Genomic DNA, 26,573 nt, shown 5'->3' on the forward strand with positions numbered 1-26,573 from the left:
ATGCATGATAATCTATTTCATCTTTGTGCTTGGAAAAACAACAGATGTTATATGAAAAATAATAAGATAGAAAAAATAGTACATATGAGTATATCCACTTTAAGATAAAAAAATTATATTAGAAAAAAAGTAGAGCGCCGTAAGAAGGTTGGGGATGAGGAAAAAATGTGGAGGAGAGGAGGGGAAATTTTTTTCTTTAATTTAGTAGACCAATTTAAAATTTATTTACGATAGTTACCTTAAAATATTAAAAGGTACATAAATTGCCAAAAACGCTTCATTTTAGAGTGTTTTAGAAAGTTTTTTTAATTCACAAAATTTTGTTTTGAAAATTTCTAAATGGGGACAAAGTAAATCAAATTTAGAGCAGCTACGATAGATTAAATGAGTTTTGAGCGTATTTTTTTTCGGGCAACGGATTATAAAATTGAATCTGTCGCGTTGACTTAATGGGACAATTTATAAAAATACGCTCTTAGAGATGAGGGCAATCGATAAAATAGTTCAAAATTTTAAAGAGAAAAGACAGATCAGAAATGCTTCATTGTTAAGTAAGGGTAGTTAAACTATCAGAAGCCCTGATGTTGTCGTATTATTACACAAATAAAGCAAATGGTCCATTTTTGTATGTCTTTTTCCAGTATCTTCCCGTATTAACTATTATCTGCTGATTCATTGGCTAACTTTAATGATAATGTTGAAAACAGGAATCGAAAACTCTTCAGTTGTTAAAAAATTTTCGCGATATGTGCTGACCTTTTTACTCTCTGCCCACGCACGTTTTCATTTTTTAATGATCATTATCTCTCCTATTCATCTCTTATTTTTATTTTCTGCACCACGCCCCGGGAGAGAAATAATAATACGTTTTATTATTGCCATATTGAAATTTCCCTCAGAATATATTTTTTTTAATGTGTCACGATTTTTTTATGTAACATTAGCCGATAGACGACTGCTGCCCGCTAGTGATATTTTAATTTATTTGTAACTCCCGAAAGCGCCTATAAAAAATATACGCTGCAATCGGCGAGCGACGTATTATGCCTTTTTCCGATCGGAACGGGCAGGCGCATTATCTAAATATTGAATGAAAAATCGATACAGGAAACGACACATGCTACATAAGTGTGCATTGTTTCATAACTTAAATATTTATATAGATATCAGTATTCAATTTAAGTAATGAATGACATTAATTTTTTAAAATTATTTATTTTATATTGATTAGTACTTATTTTTTTTAATGTACAATACAACACTCCAGCCAATTACAATAAACATAAATGATTTAATTATGTATCAACAAAAACATGATAATAAAAACGCACAATATATTGTAAAGGTCCCTAAAAACAATAGTAAACAGAGACGAGTGTTTATTTGTGAAGATCAAGTGCCGAAATTTGACAATTTATTAGGTGAGAGAATTCATTTAAAGCATTGTTTTATACACGTTATTATATTCAACGCTTTGTTCTAACCAAAATAATAATTTCTCGTAATTTCATAACTCTGCTTCTGTTAAAACTGTTAAAATTCGACTATTTATTATAAAACAATTTCTGTATAATATAGTGCTACCTATTCATGTTCATTTAAAAATACAAATGATTCGTTTTTCTTGTATCACGTAAAATTACTCCAATATGAAAAGTAATCACACACAAGTTTATCTGACATCTTAATCAAAGTAAAATAACAATAATAATCAGAAATTTTAAGCGGGAAATACTGCGTATAATAATAACAAACAAAATTAACAAGCGGATATATTCCTTGGTACCTACACTCTACACTATGCACACAGATGCGTTTCTACCATCATCTCCCAGGGAACAGCCAAATGTGAACCAAGTGTTTTTACAGTTATTTACTAGGAAAAAGACAATAGATCCTGTTTACTGCATAAAGCTGTTTATTGCATAAAGCAGGGACGAGTTTGAGTTTGAGTGTCGTCTATTGTCTTGTTAACCTTAATAATAAGTTAAGGAATGCTATCTTTGTTTGGTTTTTTATATTTTACTTTTTGTGCTTAAAGAAACAATGATGGGTACTGCAATGAGTAGTATCCATTTGGCCCTCTGTCTAGCTGTGGTGCAAAAAAATAAAAATCAAAAGACAAAAAATGAAAACACCATGTACTTAATTTTGTTTCTTTGAAATTATTATTTTGCTGAATATTTTGCGTGTGGACATTTGTAGATAAATGCTGAAATTGAATCCTCTTTGGACTTCACCTCAAAACGTCAATATATTTACGAAGATGATGGAATATTTCCAAATGTAAAAAATCCAGGCATTTACATGGCTTATGAACTGTCGATGTCTGACAGAATTACAAATAAATGTAATTAATTTAACCAGCCGATGACAGATAGGGGGCCTTGTTACATGTACGTGGTAGATTTTCACATTTTCAAATAATTTATGCATCTCAATTGAAATGTAAATATATATATATATATAATTTCGTTATTTCAACATTTTTATGGTATTAATTAAAAGTTGTGTTAGTTAAGCACTGCAATAATGATGACTTGAAATTAAAATTGCGTTGATTCAAAATTTGTAATTCTATCAATTAAATTATGTAGTTGGTGTTATCGAGAAATGTAATTGTGTTCGTGTATTTTGCCGGTGACGATATATGGACTAGAAATCATTCCTGTGATACAGAAAAGAATCCAGAAACTAAAATACTTGCAACGGTCCATAAAAAGACAGATGCTCGGTGTATGTCGAAGAGACAGAAAAAGAAATGAAGAAATAAGGCGCCCAACCGAAGTCGTAGATATTTTTATTTATTTATTTATTAATTACATCACACATACATTTGTTAAGGACAAAGACACAGTTTATGCGACACAATCAGGAACGACCCATGTCTGTGAACTTGCTCCGACTCGCTAGAAAATCCGTGTTGAGTCGGGGAACTTGTAATGCATTCATAACCATACATTCACACACATATATACATATTTATTCGCACATACATATTTATACTATATTTTATACATACATATACATATATATTAAGTTTAAGTTTATACACATCATTCAAACCTTATACATTACTACATTTTACATTTATAAATACATATTAATCATTTATCAGTTAGTCTACATTTGATCGCAGAAATCCATTCCCGTTCGAGCAAACCCGTAACTCAAACCAGATTTAAATTTCGAAAATGACTCAGATTCCTTTGTTACCTGATCTAGTAAATTAAAAATTCTTGGACCTACCACAGAGAAATGTCTCTTGGCCAAAGTTATTTTACTTTTTGGCACGTAGTAATTTACTTTTGAGGAATATCTTGATATTATTTCCTGTTGTGTTCTTTGTTTACTACTTGTAGTCCAAAAATTGATCAGACATGACTTATAATAGTGTTGTCTAATTGAAAGGACTTTGGCCTCTTTAAACAATATCCGATGAAAAGGTAGGAGGATATTTAAATATTATTTTTAATATGGTTTTTTGGGTTATCATGAGCGTTCTGTAGATTGTCTGAGCACAACCACCCCATCCTTTTATGCCATATGTTGCCACTGATTTAAATAGTGCGAAATACACCAAACGAAGAGTGCTGAGGTCTAACACATTTCTCAGGTTGTAAAATGCATAAATAAGTTTTCTTAATCTATCAGTTGTTGTGTCTATATGAGATTTCCAGCGAAGATGTTGGTCAATGACTACTCCCAAATATTTGAAATTTTCTGTCTAATTTATCTGTGGACAGGAACAAATACGACTATTATCATAATAATTCAATGTATCTTTATGACACGAATGCAGCATTAACTTGAAGTTATCCTTTGTACTTTTTTTCAATGAGAACATCAGGTATTTTGTTTTCTCAATATAATATATTGTCTAGCCAGTCTTTAATTGTTTTCATTCCAAGAGTAGCTTTGTGGAAAGTTTTATTCCAGGTATTTCTTTTGAAAACTATGACAGTGTCATCAGCAAATGTAAGAATATTACCTTTAATACTCAGGTCGCAGAGAAAATTGATTTATATTAAAAATAAAATAGGTCTCAGGACGCTACCTTGCGGTACTCCAAATAACATCGGCTGACTGGAGCTTTTTCTCTCCTCTCCCTTTTCATTCTGAATTTTTGTGTTTTGTACTCCGTCATTGTTTCCTGATATCCCTATTTCAGCAAGTCTTTTGTAAAGAATAGGATACGAAACGGTGTCAAAAGCCTTAGCTAAATCAAGGAACACCGCCAAGGGTTTTTGACCTTTATCTAAGTACCCTGTTGTAATATGTGAGAAAACTGCTATCACGTCAGATGTGATACGATTTTTTCGAAATCCATATTGGTTATTGGAGAGAATATTATTCTTTTTCAAATAGCCATAGATTCGTTGTTTAGAAATCTTCTCAATTATCTTAGAGATAACGCTTTGTAATGAAATAGGCCTATAATTATTGATAATGGATCGTGCAGCAAAACTAAAATTATAGCGGGCAAGACACTTGACGAGACAAAATGATGGCAAGGAGACACCCAGAATAAAAAAATAGAGACCATGGGCAAACAAAAGAAGTGTTGGAAGACCTCGAACAAGATGAGTCAATAAAGTTGCCTCGATAGCCGGTAAAACATGGATGATAAAAGCCTGTGATTTATTTATTTATTTTCTGTTCACAAACAGTAAAAGATATCACAATATAAATACAATTTTTAAAATAAAAAATAATAACACTAAACAAATTTCACCAATTATATGTGAACACCAACAGTCACAAAAGAAAAAATAAAAATTGTTAATGGACCAAAATTTAATTTTCATTATATGTCATAAAAGCAGTTTATTAGAATTTATATAAGATCAATTTTAATAAAATTCAATTTACGATAGATGCAATTTATACAATCGAATATAATTTTACTAGATTATTAATTAAATCTCGTAATATTAATAAGTTTTTTGAAATGTATATCAATAATTCAAATAATAATAGTAACAATAAAATAAAAAAAATAAAAAACAATGCGTACTCTTGTGGACTGCGTACTCTTAGGCGGACCTCCCCTAATTTATTTTTGCTGGGACCCAAGTCCACGATTTAGTCCCAAGTGGTAGGAAGGAATGGAGATGTTTGGCAGTGGCCTTTATCCAGCAAAAGAGAGAACAAGACTGAAGAAGAAAAATAAAAATTGTGTTAATTAAAAACAGTATTTTATTACTGTCTGACTCAAACGGTTTATGTTAGTACTAGTTAAGTAGTCACCGTTGATCATGTCGTTCAATGACATTCTACTCAATATATCTATGTATAGCCCTTACTGCTCGTTCCCTGTGTTTATCGGTGCATTTAATGCCTTCGTTAGGTTATTTAGTCAACCATCATTACACAGCTGTCAACCTGACGAGCTCTAAGGGGACAATAAAGGGGACAATGGCGAGTTCTTACCGTTTTTATTGTGATAGGTACTTTTCGTATGCCCAGTCCATTCACCTGTATACAAAAAAGAAAGTAAGGTAAAAATCCATACCACACCCCTAACAAGAACAACATTTCAAAAAGATTTGAATTGTTAGCTCCATATGTTTAGATTTTATATTTTTATTTTATTTTATTTTATTTTATTTATTTCGAATACAAACAGATGTACAGGTTAAATGAATATTAAAAAAAAAACTAAAAAAAATGTATACATAGTAAGGCCTGCCATCCAATTAAATGTATTCACTAAATAATACTGTAATAAAGCGACGACGGCTTGAAGTTTAAACTATATAAATAGTAAATATACTATTTATTAAAATAAGATAAAAAAGGACAAAACAAGGAGATAGTGGAAAGGAAAATAAGGAAATTGATAAAGAGCGGTAAAGGATGATTGAAGGAAAGTGAGAGTGGAAAATTGCATTTGATTTAATGATTAAATGAATTATGAATGAAGAGCATGAATCAAGCCCATTAATTCTCTTCTGTACATATTGTATGGAGTGTTAAATATATCAAGACTATTAAATTTTTTGTTAAATGTTTCACATATACGAGGGATCGTAGAATGTTTCCGATGATTAGTTTTAAATTTACGAATATAGAAAATATCAGAGATTCTAGTTGGCCTGAAGAGAACACGGTAAGCCAGTAGATTAATGAGTTCCGGGGAATCGAATTTATTGTTGACAATTTTATAAAGCAGGATCTGATCAAACATACCTCTTCTGTGTGCGAATGAATCAAGGTTATAAAATTTTAATGAAGCTAAATAATTTGTATACACCGTTAAAATGAAATCTGTCGGCCTCGTGGTGTAATGGTCAGCGCGTATGCCCACCATGCAAGAGGTCTCGCGTTCGATTTTTGACACGGTCAGTATGAAAAATTTGTTTAAAATAAAATAAAATGATGGGATTTGTTCTCCGAACAGCTAAGGTGTTCTTGAATACTCGTGTTCTTAGGCTTCTTTATAACTCATTGGTGCGAAGCAGACTCGAGTGTGGATATCTGATCTGGGCGCCCGACGAATTGAAGTACTCTGTTATGCAGGAAATGGTTCAGAAGAAATTTCTGAAGTATCTTTACTTAAGGAAGTGTGGATACTATCCGTAATGGACTCGTCTGACTTCAGACTGGGAATGCTTGGCTACAATGATTTAGAGAAAAGAAGATATGGATACTTGCTTTTGTATTTTTTTAGATTAATCCGTGGTATTGCGATCAACATAGGTGTAATGCAGAGTATTTTTCTTTATGTTCCTAAAGACTATCTTAGACATAGGCAGCTTAAGCTATTTTATCTTCCTGCTTGCAAAACCAACCTGCCAATGCTAATGCCAGTAGGAAGAACAATGTATTTACTCAGCCGTATCTCTTCGAATATCAACATCTATCATATTATTGAAAGAAAGTTCAGACATCTTTATTCTATAATTTCTGGGTATTTTTATTTTACCATCTTTGTATATTTTAATTTTACTATTTTTTTTTTCGTTTTTGTGCATGCTTTGATTTTTTTTGTTAATGTACATAAACGTTTATAAAATTAATAAATCGAAATTAAACCAGCCACTGACAGGTTATAAGCTCTGTAAATGCCTAGACTACAATATTTCCTTCGATAAAATATTATTTATCTCTGTTGTGGGCTTTGTTTTGGAATATGGTGAATTTGTTTCAAATTTTCGTGGTTTGATAGGATAATGTGCTGCTGCGGTGGTTGCGTGGTTCAGTGATTGTGTTGTAGGTGATTTTGCATGAACCCTTATGAACAAATCTTTTGGCTCTTCCCAAAATTGAAAATATTTTGTTATCTGCTTTCTTTTTCTTAATAACCTTAGTGTTGTGATGACATGTAAGTTTCAATTGTACATATACCTATTGTTTAGAAATCTTGATAATTAGTATTACAGTTATATGGTAATTAAATATAAGATTGACATTCATATATTATTATTTTTTATTTTTTATTCTTTATTCGGATAACCAACAGCTACAATTATTATATATAAAAAAACAAAAATAAGCCAATTACAGGTTTTTACAAATAGCACCACAGTATGTTAACAAATATTCTCAAACATAAAATATATAAGTATCTTAATTCAAAAGAAAAAAAAAATAAGAAAAAAAAAACACTACAAATCATTTCGAAAGAAAACGCATGACTCGCAGCGGGGTTGAATCCAATTCTTGTCTAGAAAAATTTTGACTGACTCAAAATATTGTTAATTTAATTTATTCCATTTTGAGAGACGCCGTATAATATACTTGTCAAATAAAAAAAATAGTTTTATGGGTACGATTAGATATTCAGAAACATGCTGGACGTAAAAAAATATTAACGAATTTATTAGTTCAGAGCCGATTCCAGGTCAACGATCCTATCTGAGAGTGTAAACCGAGGTTTGCCAACACGCAGTTTTATAATTTTTATTAAACTGTTTTTCTTGGGAATTTTCCATTGTTACCCGAAACGACTGAAATTTGAAAAAAAAAATGCCCGTGGTATGAAAAGTTATTGTTTATTTAATATTCACAATTATGTTCTACAAAGCAAACACAGAATCCTAGTATAAAAAATATTTCCCAAATATAGTTTTGGGAAGAAATTTTTTCTATCGACGGATATTACAAAACTAATGAGTAATATAAATTGATATTTAAAGCATTAGCACTTTGTGGTAAAACATTTTACTAAATTTTATTTAATATTTGTATTTAACCACTTTTCTATGTCTATCGGTTTCAAGACGTGCGCATTTCTTCGTCAGGACACCAACTAAACCAACATGCAAAATCCACTATACACCTTCACCATAGTTGTTGCACAAAAATATGAAACCATCATGAATTTTAATAAGCAACCTTTACATGCACTGATGGTGTTATGAAAACTTTTTATGCTGTGGGGTAAATAGTTGAAAAATGAAGGTAGGTAAGTGAATTAAGTAGGTATAGGGTGACTATTACAGTGAATTTTTTTTAATGGGCTATATTGAAAGGTTGTTTGATTATTGATCCAAAAAACATTATTTTTTAAACTTTTCTAATGCGAAATATATCCATATTATTTACTGGTGGCCTGGTGAAGAAACGGGCTCATCTCGAAACCGGTAGATACAGAAAAGTTAGTAAGTGGTTATATACAAATATTTAATAACATTTAGTAATGTTATATTTTTAGTGTTTTTTTTTTAAAATAATTAGTTGAATCAATATTTTTCTATTTTGCTGATTTTTTATCGACCAACTAGCACTTTCGCCTTAATAGGCATCGTCAAAACTGATATTTGATAGTAAAATACTATAGTTAACTCTGTGTCCAGGCCGATATAGTTATCTGTATGAAATTTAACCCGAACCGCTAGCTGGTCCTGGTTACAAATTCTGAATGAGAAAATCATGTAACGATAAGTTTTCCTTATTTTGCAGTGATTGACGTGTTGGCCTACCATTTTTTAGGTCGTGGGCTCGATTTCTACTAGGGTAGGTATTTAACTTCAATATTTCATTGTTTCGGGACTGGAACCTAAACGTGAGTCTGACCACACACAAAAATACGATGCATTTGGCTGACCAATTCAGTTCTCTTTGCACCACTGAATGCGGAAAAGGGAATTTATAATTTTGGCAGCCAAAATTGATAGCCAAATATTAAATAAAAAGTTTCAAAATGAAAAAAATAATAATATTCCTTTATTATAAAAAAAATGAATTCGCAATTCTGTCGAAACGTGATCTCTTGAGGAGAATGTGTCATAAAACTATGCATGATAGATGCAGAAATAATGTCGAGATTTGTAGGTACATTTTTTAAGACTAGCATTATTGACAAAACTAAGAAAGAAAAGCTCAGTGGTTAGGATATATGAAGCGAATAAACGGCAGAAAAACGGATTAAAGGATTTAAAATTCGAATGTTGATGGATGCTGAAAACGAAAAAGACCGAGAAAAACATGGCGTGACCAAACTCAACAAATACTTGAAGAACGACATGTTAAAATTTAGAATAACCATCGCAGAGCATAAGATGATGTATGAATGTAGAGGAAGCGAGGTCTGTATGTAAGGACTTCCTTGCCCACATCTACATTGTTTGGTTGTATTGGTATTATAATGAAACATCTTGAATGTACGATTCATGTCTTCATTGGTTTTATTATTTAGAGTCTTTCTGTGTATTGGCAGGTAAAAATAACAGTCTCCACCCTATTAGAAGCAGAAACCTGAACGAGTATTTTTAACTCGATGGCTGCTCTCAGGTCGAAATTCAATTGAGTTCAATTCCTAAAGGAAGCGTGGTGTGCATGAAAAGACAGAGTGGTTTTCGATCATCTCTGCCTTACCCCACGGGGAAACAGCGCAATTGTTAATTTTGTTTTGGTACCAAACGGGTTAATAAAACAGTATGTAAATTGATCACTTGATCAACAAATGACAGGTCATAAATTCTACGGAAGTCTTGACTTTAATATTCCTTTCTTAAATAGATTCTGTACTACTTGTATACATAAATGCTGACGCAAGATTTATCATCTTAAATGCAAGAGTAGTTACCCTGTTTATAAAAAAAGAATCCATGGAATTATACGTCGAAAATTAATCGTTATGAGAATCTACCCTTAAGCATAACCTTGAATCACTAAAACAATTAAAAAAGAGATTATACGAATGGCTCCCCAAAACATAACCTTTTTAAGTACGAAAAGGTACCCTGCTGATTCAAATTACTTTTTGAAGATCCTTTTTAACATTTTTATACCTGATTTACCTATAAATTCAAATTACTTACCTGTATATTTATGTAGATTTTTAAAGATAAAAAACTTTTATTGAGTGTTATTAAAAAGTGAAGCGCAACATTGAATAATTCAAGTAACTTTTTTATTAACTTTAATTTTTATTAAGTAGACAATGTTAATAAATTGTTTGACATACTCAAAAAGTAATAAAATATAAGATACATATTTCTAATAAGTCTAATTTCGTGATTAAAATGTTTTTTTAAATTTGAAATAAAAATCCAAAGACCACTTTTTTATTTTATATTTAGTATTTTTTTCTTTGCCTTTTACAATGGGTAAGTTACTAAGTTACTAAGGTACTAAGTTAATAAGTTACAAATACAAAAAAAAACTATTACATTAACACAAACACCTGTGTGTGGATAAACATTTAATTTTAATTTAAATAAAGGATTCTGGAAGAATACGATACACATCAAAAAATTAAAAATACATGCTCAGTTCTTTTGTCAATGTTCTTTGTTCTTTTGTCTTCTGTACTCTTCTCATTTGATTATTAATTAAAACTAATGTCTGAGCACCCGATGACAAACAATTATTAAATAGCTAGGGATTTTAAATATTCGAGTGTAAAAACACTATTTAAAACAATATTTCATAACAACCATGCCGGGAATCGAACCCGAGACCACTTGCATAATAGGCAAATGCGCTGACCATTACGCCACGAGGCCGACAATTTGCAATGAGGAAGTTTAGTGTTTTTTTTTATTTTTTTTATTTGTTAACCAATAAACTTAGCCAAAAAATAATTTTTCAGTTTTTAAATATCTTAATATCAGCGCAATGATTTTTTAGAGTTTTGTATTTCTGAAATACTCCGCGTGTGATGTTAGAGGTTAATTTCAATTTATTCTCATTAATTTCTTCCCATTGGTCCAGAAACGACAAGCATACCGGAAATCTTCCATAGCTCTCATATCATAGGTTGATTTGTATGAACCAGTGACGTTATTCAAAGTAGTGCGTTTTGATTAAAATATTTTTTATTATTTTTTTCGTACATTTTCAAGAAACTATGCAGTACAATTTAATGCTCTTATTTTTGCCCCGCGCAACAAATTATTTATTGTATACAATTTCCCGTAGAGCTGAAGTTCCTCATTTTAACATGCACTTTTATTTTTAAAATATATATTTTTTTTTTATTGAAAGTTCTTTATGTACTTAAATTAACTTATTTAGTTAAAAAAATATGATGTTTTGGAAATAACGTAATAGTTTTTTTTTATTTCCTGAACATTTCATTCACTGTAACTTTCGTGGTTGGTCCTTAAAGGTACAGATATTGAGTTTATATATCTTTCATACATATTATGATGTATACATAGGCACATAATTTATGTTTTATCCGTTAGTATAAATAAATTGAATTGTATGAATTTATAAACAGTTTAATTTTTGGTTCTATGGTTATTGTTGTAATGTCAGTAGTACCCATTTCCTATGAGCAACTCAATGAGTGTATTAAACCAATATATTATAAAGTAAGTATGATCGTTAGTTAATTATGTTTCAGAGGTCTTAAACTTATTGTATTAATTGATTATTAAGTAAGGTTTATTACTGGATTTTCGTATTATTTTGATTGTCATACACCAAAAAAAATTGTGCAAAAAAGGCATACAATACTCGAAAACAAAATGTGTATCAATAAATACGGGTATAATGACGTCATTGCACCGGAAATATCTGTTAACTCGTAAAAAGCTGTGCTACAAAGTTCCTTTATATGCGGTGATGTAACATCGTGTTATCACAAGCAAAAGACAGAATATTCTGAAGGTTAAACGTTTGAAAAAAAAACATAAATGCATACTTTTAAATAATTCATTTTTCATAATTTATAAAATATATTATAAAGACAGAGATACGACAGCGATAAATATCTATAGCGTAAAAAAACCATTTTTATAGTGTTTTAAGTCAGAGGGAAAATAAGGGAATACATTTGTATGAAATAAAGTCAGATTGCGTTTCCACTTACAAGTTTATTTTAAAAGGACTCACTCAAAACACGCTTAATTAATTTCAGGATTGTATCTTTGTCATAAATGTAATTACTAAATTCAGTCACGGGTTTGTGCGATATATGAATCTCAATCTTTTGGGCTTCCCTTTCAAGTGATGTTTTGAAAAGCGTATTTCGCTAAAGACCCTTATGAGTTCCGAAGGCTTTGTTAGCTTCCATCCGGTCTTATCGTTACAGTTCCCGTTTTCAAAATATTGAATTATTCATTAATCACATACGGAAAATAATGGAAAGGCTTTGGTGGATATTTTAAGACAAAAGGCAAAAGAATACCGCAAAAAAAAAATATCTGGATAGAAATATTCCATATAGGCATTTGCATCATCAGAGTAATATAATTTCACTATTTGTTTATTTATTTGGTTTACAAACTATAAAAAAATCATACATAATACACATAAATATTAAAACAATGAAAAAAAATGGACCATACTTATTTTTAATTACACGTAAACACTAACTAAATACATATTTATATAAAATAAGCAAAATAAATTATTAAATTGAATTAAAATTGTTGTAAACATTGAAATAAAATTGCAAAAATTGTACTAATAATTGTACAATAAGAACATTCTTAACGTACAGCAGTCATTTTTGTCTCAATTAAAACTTTCCTAAATAATGTTCACATACCTAAATCTATAAAAACAATGTTTTGAGTTGGTACAAATTTTTGTAAACAACGATTGGATTCAACACCCTCGGGACCTGTTAACATATTACAGCAGAGATGAAAAACATTTTAGAAAATGTAATATAAAAGTCTAGGCACCAGAAGCATAGTCATTGAAGAAATAAAGATGTTCAAATATGGGCAGAATGGTCAATTTTACACAATGTGTAAAGTAGCCACATAAACCAGCCAATGAGAGGTCATAAGCCCTGTGAATGCCTAGACATCTGTATTCCCTTCTCTAAAATGTTCTTCATCTCTGTTGTAATTTGTTCAATCTTTTTTTTCCAGCAATCATTATTTCCTTGCTACCACCTTATGGTGCATAAAGCACTGCCTCGATACTACTGTATTTGTAATACACAAAATTGCGATGATCAAACATTTGCAGATCAAGGTTCACCCTATACAGCGTCATTGATATGGATGAGATTCATCTGGCTGAATTATTTCACCTACTAGGGTAAATCTCGCTCACCTCATAAAGGTTTCAGCTCTCCTACTTCTCAAAAGTCAAGAGATAGAAGAGTTGAGGACATGTGGATGTGTAAATAAAGGCAGAATGGCGATTGTTGCGCAAGGTGTAAAGTGGTCACTTAAACCAGTCAATAGCAGGCCATAAGCCCAGTAAATGCCTCGATATAAATATTTAAAATATTTTCGAAAATATTTTCATTCTGTTGCAACGAATATATAACATGTCAGTAAAATTAAACTAATTCGATTGAATTAACATAAATGTTATCATGATTATATATTATATACATATATAAGTTTGAGAGCTAGTGGTTTAAATAATATCTTAGGCGTTAATGATATAAAAAAAAACTAAATTTCTCCAATAATTCCTTTAGTACACACAATACTAAACATTTATTATATATATTCACTTGAATTAATTCAGGTCTAAAAGGAATAAGTACCGAGACTCAGCTTATAATTAAAAGACCAGAAATGACCCATATTGTGCATCTTAACTTTTCGTGTATTTTTAAAATAATTAAATTAATGTCCAATTCAAAATAAACTGATTTTATCGTCCACATAAATTGTTTGACCACTTGGTTTTGATGGGGTAATTTTAAAGTGGCCATTTTGTTAATAGTGTGAATTAAAATTTCAGACATTAATGGGTATTTTAAAAATATACCCTTACACGTTATTAAAATAACACAGCTGGAGAACACATAAATAAAAACAGCACAAACTTTACGGGAAACATTTAAGCCACTAAGAGTGTTTTTGAAAGCTTATTTATGCTCTTCAACCCCATCATTTGTAATATTATATTTTTTTCCACTAAATTTTTTAAATTCGTTCATTATATATAACAAATTTTTCAGTTTTTAAACCGTATTTTTCTTTAGGTATTTAATTTTGAATATTTTCAAAACGAATTGTTTTCAATTATTCCAAAATTAAGTTTCTTCTTCTTCTAGTATTTTAAAATTATTTATTAAATGATCTTGCGGCCAACTCCAAATATAAAAGAAAAGCGTTTACCGTAGTTTAGTAGCTATAACGCTTCCTTTAGTCACAGCGGTTTCGTTTTCATGTCCCGGTGAGTTTAAAGTAATAAATAAGTTTTTTTTTTTTAACCCTGAATATTCTGGGCAAAACTGTTATTTTATTAAGCCTCTTGGCTTGTCACTGTTTCAAAGATACAGAAGAGAAACACTCTTATTACACAAATTTTCATGTAAAACTTATATTGCGCCATTTAGCGTAACCCTCAAGGGCAAAAATTCACTTTTCATATAAACGCCCAATAGGTCTTACAAAAAAGATTTACCTCACAAAATAAGACGTAATATTAATCCAATATACAAGCAAAAATTTTAGTCTTAATTTAATTCAATTAGAATTTATAATATTTACAACTTTTACAATGTTGTTGAAATGCGATCCTTCAGGTAAATGTGTGGTAAAACGATGTATGATAAGTGCACAAATGTCGAGATCCGTGAAATGTGTAAGGCTGAGACATGCATTATCGACAGAATCAAGAAAGGGGTGCTGCGTTGGTTTGGACATTTAGAGTGAATGGACAGCAAAAGAATAGCTAAAATGATCTAGGATGCTAAAATCGATGTATGCAGAAAACGAGGAAGACCGAGAAAGAAATGGCACGATCAATTTCATCAAATACTTGAAGATGGACATGTCAAGAGTAGGCATAATCGGCGTGCGTGTATGAGAAGATGAATGAATGTAGAGGTAGCGAGGTCTGTATGCAAAGACAGCGTTCTATCCTCTCTGCCTACCCATACGGGGATACGTCGTAATGGTTTGTTTGACTATTATATCAATATTTAAGATATTTATTTTTCATATTTAATTTTTGAAAGTACGATATACTTCTATTTTGTTGATTTATTTATTTGGGAAAAAAACAACATTTTTTTAAATATAATTGAACGTAGTTATATAGAAAGCAGCCAGCCATAAAAAAGTGAAACTGAGATAATAGCCATTTTGTGAAAAGAGTGAATTATAAAATCTACACAATAATTTGAATGTTTTTGACTTAAACAAACGATAAACAATGAACACATAATTTATTTTATATATTACAAACAAGAATCTTATTGTGTATTTGACCAGTTTAAAAGATTTTTAAAGTACCATAAGATTTTTCTAGTTTTGTAGGTGTTTTCTGCAAATTGAGAAATACCATTTTTGTGATCGACACCTTTCTTCAGAGGTGATTAATACAGTTGTTTATATGAAAGCGGTCTGGCTGTTTTTAGCAGAACAAAGAATCGACCTTACTGCACCCGATAACATCAATATCTCATTTTTCCAAAATTGTGGACTGGCTGCTTTCTGCATAACTACGTTCAATTTATAAAGAAGATAATGGTACATCAGAACTTAAATTGTAAAAACAGTCAATAATTCAAAAGGTTCTGCGCTCCAGACCCCCGAGCCGAAGCAGGGAACGGGCGATCGGCCTTCAAAAGGGATGGCCGCGTGTGCGCGACAGCACCTAACTACGACCTTCATCTGACAACGTGAGTACCCCTCTCGAGGGCGAAAACTGCGAAAGAGGTCGTGTTTAGGCGTAAGGTACGGGACTCTGTAACCCATGGGGGTTACAGAGTCCCGATGACGCTAATGATGCACCGTTCCGGTTTTGGATTTACAACTCGGAGCTAGGAACTAGACCGGATTTAAAGCTAGAAGCTTGTGTAGCTTTGAAACCTGTCGGTAGAAAAAAATAGAAAAATACGTTTTTATAAACAAAATTGTTTTAGTAAAATAAATAAAAGAACTTTGTTTTTAACCACTAATTTTTATTTTTCACCGACCGGTTTCAAAGCAAACAAGCTTTACGTAATTAATGAATTGATTCCTTTTTTAAATATTTTTATCATGTTCTCTAAATACTACACGTATACCCAATAAATTAAGTCGTTTTTTCCTTACACGGGTGGTAATTTGATATCATTATTTTCGAAGTAAGACAAGAGAGGACTAAAAGAAATATTGTTTATTTGGTTATTAATTATTGAATCGCTCTTTTAATTTCTAAGATTTATAAGTTGTCTAATTTTAATATTTTATTTTCAACATGAAGTACTTTTAATCCAGTGTATTTATTAAAGTTATAATTATTTTCTATCAGATGATTTGCGAATTCAGAAAAATTATTATTATTTAAGCGTCTTAAGTGTTCTTTTACACTAATATTAAAGTTTCTTTTAGTTTTTCCAATGTTGATCGAATCGCAATCATTACAATTTAATTAGTATATTCCAGATTTATTATATTTATTGACTTTGTCTTTGTGATTTTTTAACAATGTTCCAATGTTATTAGTTGTGTAGAAAGCCGGTTTAATGTTTGATGGTAGGGAATGAGATAATTGTTTTGAAAAAATATCATTTATAAAAAGAATCCGCCTAATCGTTTTATATTTATTTTATTAAAGAGATACTCATTATTATTATTTTATTTTTTTAGATACTTATTTCGTTACCTAAGGTTGTCCTTTGATAACCTAAGGTTAGGAAATGATCACCTGATAATCACTGTCATTTCATTTAATTAAAATCATGTGTGTCTTGCTTAGTGATCTATTTAGATGACATATATTTCTCTTAAATTAATTTTATATTTAATTATCTCAAGATACTCGATATCGATATATACTCTTAGAACAGACTGTGCCATGTTAGATGGAGACTATCATAAACAGAGAATACTCCGTTTTCATTTTACATTTATTGTTTTTATATAGATCCCCTGTTATTGAGTATGTATATTATTTTTTTTTTTTGCAATAAATTTATAAATAAATAATTAAAAAATAGCATCATTTTCGGAGATTCTGATGAACAAAATATTTAACTTAAAATGATCCAATATACCGAAATAGGTTATTTATTTTATTTTCTTATGTGTTCAAACTTACTAAAAAAATTATAAAAAAATCAGAGTAGTTTCCTTAATATAAATTTATTAAGTTCAATTTCTACAGCCGCATCGGCCAGAAACGGCCAGGTTTAAGCTTAATACAGATTTTTCCGTAAACATTGAAAATCGATTTTTCGAAAAAAGGCCCAAAAAATAAAACGAATATCCGATAAGGTTAGGTTTCTCACGTGTTTAAGCTACGGAAAACTATTTTTATTAACTCTCATAATATAATGCTAGAACTCTCTCACATTAAAAAGATGAATGAATTTTCTGAAGAAAAAGCTGAATATGTTATCAGTAATTTATGAGAAATTCTGTAGCGTTTTCTTCTCGAAATAGTTTTCGAAGAAATCTTTGATCCTCTCAAAGAGAAGATCACAAGTTTGTATCAAAGGATGTCTGATTTTCTTGAAGCCTTTTCGAAAGTTTTTGAATACTATTAATCATTTTGTTTTTCCCCATTGGGGAACACTTTATGTATAAAAATAAATGTGCATGTACGTATATAAAATATTAATAATCTGATTGTTTTTGAAAACTGGTGTGAAAAGTCTAAAAGAATACAAAATATTTCTTAAAAAACGATTTATTTAGTCATTTTTTTAACTAGTAATTTTGACGCTGGTTTTGGACGCTTGGTTTTGAGGTCAAATAAAAAAATAATAATTCGGCAATATGAATATTATTTATATATAAAATTTTAGTTGTCAATTCAATATTTTTAAAAGAAATTGCAATAAGCATCCACCAATCCTTTCCTTTACAATCTTGAATATTTCAAGAAATTTGTAAAAAATAAATATCATTTTCTGAAATAACCTTGAAAATATGTAATATTTATATATTCTATTTTATATCAGCCCCCGCTCGGTTTAAAAGTATCGTTTACTCGTATATTTATTAAAATTTATATTGAGCTTCAATTAAAAATGATTGTCAGAAAGTACAATGATAAATTACATCACATTAATATTTTATAATAACCAGCAATTGTTTTCGCTTAAATAAATACTTTGTTTCTTGGGTGGATGTGACGTCAAAGATTTGTTGTACATAAAATTATCTCAAACCACCACGAAAATATGAGCAATGAAAAAAGGGTTTACTAACTTAAAGAAACGTTCTTAAAAATATACGTGGAAATAGAAAATGGACTAAGGAATCCCATCTTATTTTGTTTGACATTTCAAATTATCTCCTTTTCAAGAATGTTCTCCTTTATCAATTACATATTTGGTTTTAATGTACCTTTGTCAAGAAAGTCGATTCCAAAACCTACCAGAATAATATGTATTTATATATTTATTTATATACGGCATTTCTGCCATTTACATATATGTGGTTTAAAGAGTGCTTAAAAATAAAAAAAATCGAGTATGACATATTAATATACTCGTACTATACATATTAAAAATTACTTGAATACATTATATTTAATAATATTTTTAAGTAATTATATAATAACAAAATACATTAATCAATCAAATTATAACTATTCTAACCCAATCTCCTGAAGTTGATTTGCTCTTTTTGATAAAAATATGTTGGTTACTTTTTTTTTTAAGTTAGGCAGAGATAAACTAAATATATCAAAATATGATGAATATTCATTCCCGGTATTCTGTAATCTAAAAATAGGTGAGTTATATTGAGCTGCCGTTTGAGAATTTCGACTATAAAATATTGTAGATGTTCTGCTTAACCTAGGTGGTACATAAAATGAAATCAACTTCAGTAGATCAGGGGTATCCAACATTGGTTTTAGTATTTTATATAAAGTCGCAATATTGGTTGATTTTGTTCGTTCTTGTAATTTAGTTAATTTTAGAGAGTCTTGAATTTTGTTATAATTTAATTGATTACTAGAAAAACCCATCTTAAAATTAATTTATCTAATAAACTTATTCTGAAATCTTTCAAAAGAATCTGAGAAAGTGATTTGATAAGGTGACCATACTGGAGAATTATAATCCAGTAGGCTTCTAACTAGAGATGTGTAATTAAAAATCACTTGAATCGCATTGAGAAGGTGGCAGGACTTCGAAATTTCGAGACTTCGAAATTTCGAGACTTCGAAAACTGATAAACTATCCATTTTGACTACCGAAAAATATGACTTTTGACAGGTCACGTGCTTATTCCAGCGTTATACCACATAATGTACAGGTATAAGTTTCTATGGTCGCTTTTCCAGATTTTGACCGAGTTTAACTCTATGCGAGGTTTAAAAGTAATACTTTTTGCTGCACCATCATTATTCTACCACTATTCTCAAGCCTAACTATTTACCCGATTTATAAGTAAGGCCCAATGAAAACCAAATGCCGCCCACATAATGCCGGCCTAACACTTATTCTCCTCTGCGGGTTCGAATCGTGGCACCTCACTTGGGCCCAAAAAAGCAATATTCTGAGTTTTGATAATAGACGTCTCAGAATAATCTTGTGTGAGGGGGGGGTTTGATAAGAGACCAGACGCAGCAAACTCCGGTGATAATTGTCGTCAAACAGAGGCGACACGGTAGGCTAGGCCATATACTGCGGATGCCTCCTGAAAGCCTTAACCTCGCTTGCCTACTTTATGAGGCATCAGGTTCTTGACGTCCTGGACGTCTACTGCGGACTGTTCATCGTTAGTTTATGTCAGAACTTCGGAACGAGAACCTGATTTGGGAGGACGCAAAAGAGTTAGCTGTCGATAGAGATGCATGGAGGCTTTTTGTGGATAGTATATGCTTCAACTAGGGAGCGGACATCGAATGATGGGACAATGAAATATTCAAGTATTAAAACGGGTTAAAAAAATCGGGTTGTGGTCCTGTGGCTAGAGACTCAGACTCACGGATCAAAGGTCCGTGATTCGAATCCCACTCTACCCCAACTTGATTCCCATTTTCTCAGAGTGAATTATTTACAACTCGTTGAAAATGGCCCTCAAAATGAAATATTTGGGTAAATCATAAAAACGCAAATATTTTTTGTTATTTAAATTTTTAAAAAAGATATTTAAAAAAAAAAATGTTACATGTCAACCGTGTCGGGAATCAATCCCGAGACCTCTTGCGTGGTAGGCAATACGCTGACCACTTCACCACGAGGCTGATAAAATAAGTATTAAAATACGTAATTCTGGGTCCACGATACGAATACGAAAATACATACATATTTAAAACCGTAGATAAGAATGAATTATTAAATCTCAACCAGCCCTTTTTATAAATTTACATGTACACATTATATGAATATTTATTTCAACATATCAACTAAATAATACATACCCTATCACCACTTTCATATATAACTATAAATAAAACTCTGATATTTATTCCGCTTAGTGAATAAAACGCGTTACATTGATCACATGAAATAATAATGATTAGTAATGCAATAGACCTTTGGTTCTGCTTGCGCAACAGCGGATGTTCTTCACGTTTAATGACATCCGTTTCTGTTTCTGTTTCAGCAACTTTTATAACGGAAATTCGAACACAAATTCACGCACGGGAGGGGTGTTCCAGGCGTTCAAGTAAACCACAAGCGAACCGGGCGCGTGCTTTCGGCATTTGTCGCAACGCAATTGTTGACATTTTTTTTTACTTCATACGCCGTGACGTGGTGTAAGCTCGTAAATGTTCTGTTCTAAAGTGCAATTATAAATTCAAAAACATGCCCTGTTTGGAACTACTTCGTTGAAATTGACGGTCTAACAGCCAAATGTAAACTATGTGCCAAACTCAAATTGAGAATAAAATCCAATCTACGTCTTCATCAATGATGAATTCATCATTAAAAATGTGACAATCCATGTAAAGTATGAATGAAGACGAGCAAGACTCACGCCCGTATGCAGAGACAAACCTTAAGGTGAGGAAAGTACATTCTATTGTCTTCACCTTCACGTCTCTGCATACGGGTATCAATTACAAATAACGAGAATGACAATCTATTTTTGGAAACACAGTCACAACTTCAGGAGTACAAAAAAGAAAAACGAACGGCTTTACATGAGGACCCCCCTATGTGGTGGAAATTAAATTCATACAAATAGATTAATCTTTTGCCATTAGTGCGCCACTAATTATCAGCTCCTCGCAGCAGCGTCACCTGTGAGCAATTATTTAGTGGAGCTGGTCTTATATAAAATGAAGAACCCCGTAAAAGATTCATAGATGTAAAAACGGCCCAACTACTTTTCATAAAATATAATTTACCACTACTTAATTTTGAAGATTAATTTCATAAAAAAATGTGTTTATAAAAAAAAAAATTTTTTCATAGTATTTATACTTACGCATTCGTTTCCGCTTCTGGTTCCGCTAAATTTTCTTTTACATCAGTTTTCGTTTCTGCTTTCGTTATGACACTTCCGTTGCATTGCTAATAATGATACTGATCTCTAAGATGATAATTTTATAATCAAAATACCTGCTTATTTATATTATACAGATGTATTAAGTCGTTTATAAAAACTTACTTTAGTTAGGTGAGTGTTTAAGATAGAAAAATAATAGAAGCAAAAAAAATTCTGGCTGCAATTACCTTATAAATACTGGGTATATGAAACAAAATACTCAAGCCTGTATCTTCAATTTGTCTATTACAATAAAAAATTTCGTACAGAAATGTGTACTATGTAAGTATTTTCGTCAGTGACGTTTACATAATTTAATATGCTTTAAAGAATAAATCACAAAAAAAACTCATTTTAGTACAGAAAATTAAATTTAACTTTCTTCTTATTGCGGTGCCTTGTCAGGTCCCCCCAACGTTGGCGATCACTACAGCGAAAGCAACTTGGTCCTGCGCTACTCTTATACTCCGCAGCCAGGACAACTGATCATTAGATGCGCTCGCCAAAGTGATTCCTGGGAAATCGATGACCAGAGTGGTTTCCCGTTGGCTTTTTTGCTAGATTTTTCCTTAACTGGTTGGTTCTGGTTTTAAGGCGCCAGAAACTCGCCTTTCATCCTCTCGTAATCTGCTGTGATCACACCGTTATGAGAGTGATCTCATTGCCCAGGATTCGCAACGAAGACGCTAACGAGTTGGACTAGTCAGTAGTGTTGCCGGTAGAATGCAACTGAGCGTTTGCAGCATTTTATAGAATCACACCCTCCAGCAAGGTGTGACTCACTGCGACTATACTGAAAGTTCGAACCCTCCTTTATTTTACTTAATAGACAATTATTGACGATACCCTGCAAAATCCCAGTTCTCCTATATGGGTGCAAATTCTGGTACCTTACTCAACCTCAAAACACCAAGCTTCAGTGTTTTGAGAGCAAATTCTTGGGAGAGTATTAGGCATAAGGTGGTTTGATTTCATAACTTAAATTGAAGCCCCAGAGCGGACGCAGCAGCCTCCTTTAACAAACGTTTTGAAGGTGCGGTGAGACCTGTCTTGACAAATGCTGCGGATGTTTCAAAAGAACCTTTTGCCAAGTAATCTCTTCTTTACACCTACTGGCTCCCGCCACCCTAAAGGCAATCGATGATTTGGATTTATTTTATGGAAATTAAGGACTGGGGATTGTCATGAGAGGAGACGAGGGTGCTGACTGGCGATAGGGGCTCCTGAATGCGTTTGGTAATGTCCACATGCTCCACTTATAAACGGATGAGAAAAAGAAGTAAGAAAAAGATAACTCTATCAACTTCCCATTATAATCGCGGCGTTGGTATGTCATAAAACATTTCTTCCTACCATGTCACCTTAGAGCACTTATATAAAATGAGACCTTTTTTAAAAACCAGATAATTAAAAATAATTTTTAGCTTTTTTACGATTAACACACTACAACAGAGAATTTTCCATCGGGGAATATGGAAGTATATGCACTTACGGGGCTTATAACCTGTCACTGTCTGTTTCAGTAGCCACTACGTGCTTTGTCGTATTCATCATTCTGCCTATATTTATGACTTCCGAAAAAGTGAAATCCCGTCATTATTTGCAAACATTTAGACAAACTCAAAATATTATTTCTGTTTTTTTTTTTAAATGTTGTTTTGTTTATTAAATGTTCATCTTTGAGCTGTCAAATCGTAGATAGCTGTGCGAAAAAATGCGAATCAAGTCGTAGAGCACAGTTCGAACCTTGGAGCACGCCTTCTCAACAGTAGCTTATCTACATTGACAATGTTTTAGTTCAACCTCAACAATACGCTTTTTACCTTTCTGTAAAATGATTTAACCGGTAAATGATTTTTTTTCTGTGGTTTATACACTCTATAACGAAACTAATTGGAAACATCCCGCTCAGAAACAAAACCACAACAGTTTCAAAAGCAGTTTCCGTACATGTTTTGTTATTTCCTTTGTGCTTGTTAGCAAAGAGCTTCTGTTTCACGCAACATTATGATTTTCAATAAATTATCTTCATTATTATTACTATGGAACTACATTTTAACTGTAATATTATTTATTTATTTTATTTTATTTAATTTTACAATACGCCCAAGGGGCATTTACAAAAAATATACAGGTAAGTACAAACATAGTGCGTAAAAATTTAAAAGATAAACAATGCTTTTTTGTATACATTTAGAAACAATAAGAAGCATACTGCCATGCAAAATAAAAAGTGAAACTTTACATAGTAAAAAAGAAAAAAAAAAAAATATAATAAAAGAATTTGAATAAAAAAGCAAATTGTAAATAACTTGTAAAGAATTCAAACAAAAAAATAAATACATTTTCATATACTTATAAGTATTAAAAAAAATGGCATCAACAAAGTATTGTTAAAAACAAATAATGAAAATTAGTTAACAGTAAATATATATGTGAAAATAATATAATTTACGGTACAAAAAAATATTTGATAAATTAATATCAGAAAGAGATAAGATAATAATAATCCACATCAAAAACAGAGAAAGAATTTTATGAAAAAGAAAGTTTTATTACGACATTAATAATTTGTTTCAAACAGTGCATTTAAGAACGTTTTAAAATTGATAATTGTCGCATTAAAAATGTCTATTTCACAAGTAAATTTGTTGGCTAAGGAATGTAAACGCGGAATCGGAGAGTGTCGTGCATAGTTAGTACCCACGTATGTACTCGTAGTTGCAAACAACTCCGTACTTCTAGTGACTCGATTAGGTATTTTGAAGTTAATGAGATTCATATCAATGTTATTGTATTTATTTGATGGAATTCCATTGTAATTATGTTCAATTTTCACTAAAGGCGTAGCCACGGTGGGGCAGGCTGACTCATTTAGTCAAACGAAAAATTATCCGACAATAATATCAATACCCTAGAATAGTATTGCGCCGGTGAAACCGATCTTGGATATTATAACCAATGGAAAAGAAAAAATGTTCTTAATGCCGGATAGAACTAACTGCACTACTTAAATAAACCCAATGAGGAAGTTCACTGCTACAGGAAATTGGATGCAAAAAATGTTTTCCAACGCGCGGTAAAAAATACGCATTTAATTGTTTGACAAAGTTTATCGTAAATGTCTGAAAAAATAATTAAAAATGAACTACTTTGAATGACGTCACTAGTGCTACCGAATATACCAATGATAAGCGTTGTGATAGATTTCTGGTTTACGGGTAATTATGTAGTTCTACGTTAAGTGTATTTTGGCGCTACGAATCCTACAACTCGTGACGTCACGGGTGGAGTATATTCAAAATTACAAAACTTTAAGAAATCATAGCGATAATAATTATAATATTTGGCTGATTTATGTAGCGCCATTTTTTTTTAAATCACCTCAAGGGCGTTTTACAATTGTTTACCTAAACTTACATTCCAACTAAACTAAAGTTATATATTATATTTCCAAATTTAAAATTGAGGGTAGGATAGTCTAAAGAAGTGGGATTTGTATGAATATTAAGGTCAAAAATTATAGAAATTCTGAGATATATAATAAATATATTTTCATATTTTATAGGATTAAAGTTAATAAACTATACACATCCAAATCTTACTTAACTTGTGATTTTTTAAGAAATTAATGTTAATGTGTTTGTTGTTGTTCACTGTTAATTTTAAGAACTATGAATATATGTCAGCTAACGTTATTTTTTTAATCTCCTGGCAGTCACAATTATTATTACAATTCACCAATACCTAGACTACACCGTCTAGGTAATGAGTATGGTGAAGTTGATATATTTCGTCTGTCTTTTTATAAATATAGGTTAAGTATTTAAGAGGTTATAAATTAATTTGTATAAAATTTCTTAATATTGTTCTTTATTTACTATTTTTTTTTCATATGTATCTCTATAATAATGTATAAACTTATATGTATGTATATGTATGTGTGTATGTTTTCATATGTAAATTTATTAAATATTTTTCTATGTACCCTATACCTATGTTGGACATTTCCTGATTTTTACTTATTATTGTATCTTTTAGCTTTTCTTATGTTATCTTTAATTTTGACTAAATTTACATACTAATGTTTCACTGCTGCACTTGAATGTAATTTCTAATACATGTAAAAGCCCGTAGGGCGTGTAAATAAATAAATAAATAAAAGGCCTACAGGTGTTAAGAAATAGATCCATGAATTAACAGATCAATCATAGAAATAAATCCGTGAATAGAAACGAATAATATTTAAGATAAGGGAATATTGAAGTCTAGGCATTTACAGAGCATAAGCCAGAAGAGCAGTCATTAGCTGATTTAAGTGGCCACTTTATGCCGCGTAACATTCACTACTCTTAACAAGGTATATAAAATATATATTTTTTAATTAGATATATATATTTTTTAATTAGATTCAATTCCACTCTTATTTTTTTTTATATAAACGAGTATACAATGTGATGCGTTTCGTCTTGATAGGGCATTATAAAACTAACTTAATTATTCATAATTCTGCCTATGTTTGAACATCTATATTCATTCAGTTTTTCTGTGGATTTTTCAATTTCCTTTTGTGGTAGTGCTGCCTGGTAGTGTATTTGTGTTTCCACTATTTTTTGTTACTGTTACGCCATCGTCTTAAATGTTTCCCAATTACTGGCGGCTCCTGACCGAAAACATGGGCAGCGCATTTCTTTACATTTTGTCCACTAATATATTAAGTTCAATAATATTATAACAACATGACAGGTCTGAAGTGATAAACGGGCAATAGTATGACAGATGACAGCCCGCGCATCGGAACCAAGAACGCTG

At 31.1% G+C, this 26,573-nt stretch overlaps 1 non-coding gene across 1 annotated transcript; it reads right to left on the bottom strand.

Annotated features, from left to right (window-relative positions):
* Positions 1 to 10,882: 10,882 nt before the first annotated feature.
* On the bottom strand, positions 10,883 to 10,955 carry TRNAN-AUU (transfer RNA asparagine (anticodon AUU)). The gene has a single exon. It is a non-coding gene; the product is annotated as a tRNA-Asn (tRNA).
* Between the last annotated feature and the right edge of the window lie 15,618 nt (positions 10,956 to 26,573).

The sequence above is a fragment of the Micrasema longulum genome, unplaced genomic scaffold (genome assembly GCF_059751315.1).
Source record: "Micrasema longulum isolate JH-2025_06_02 unplaced genomic scaffold, ASM5975131v1 h1tg000073l, whole genome shotgun sequence".
Taxonomy (NCBI): domain Eukaryota; kingdom Metazoa; phylum Arthropoda; class Insecta; order Trichoptera; family Brachycentridae; genus Micrasema; species Micrasema longulum.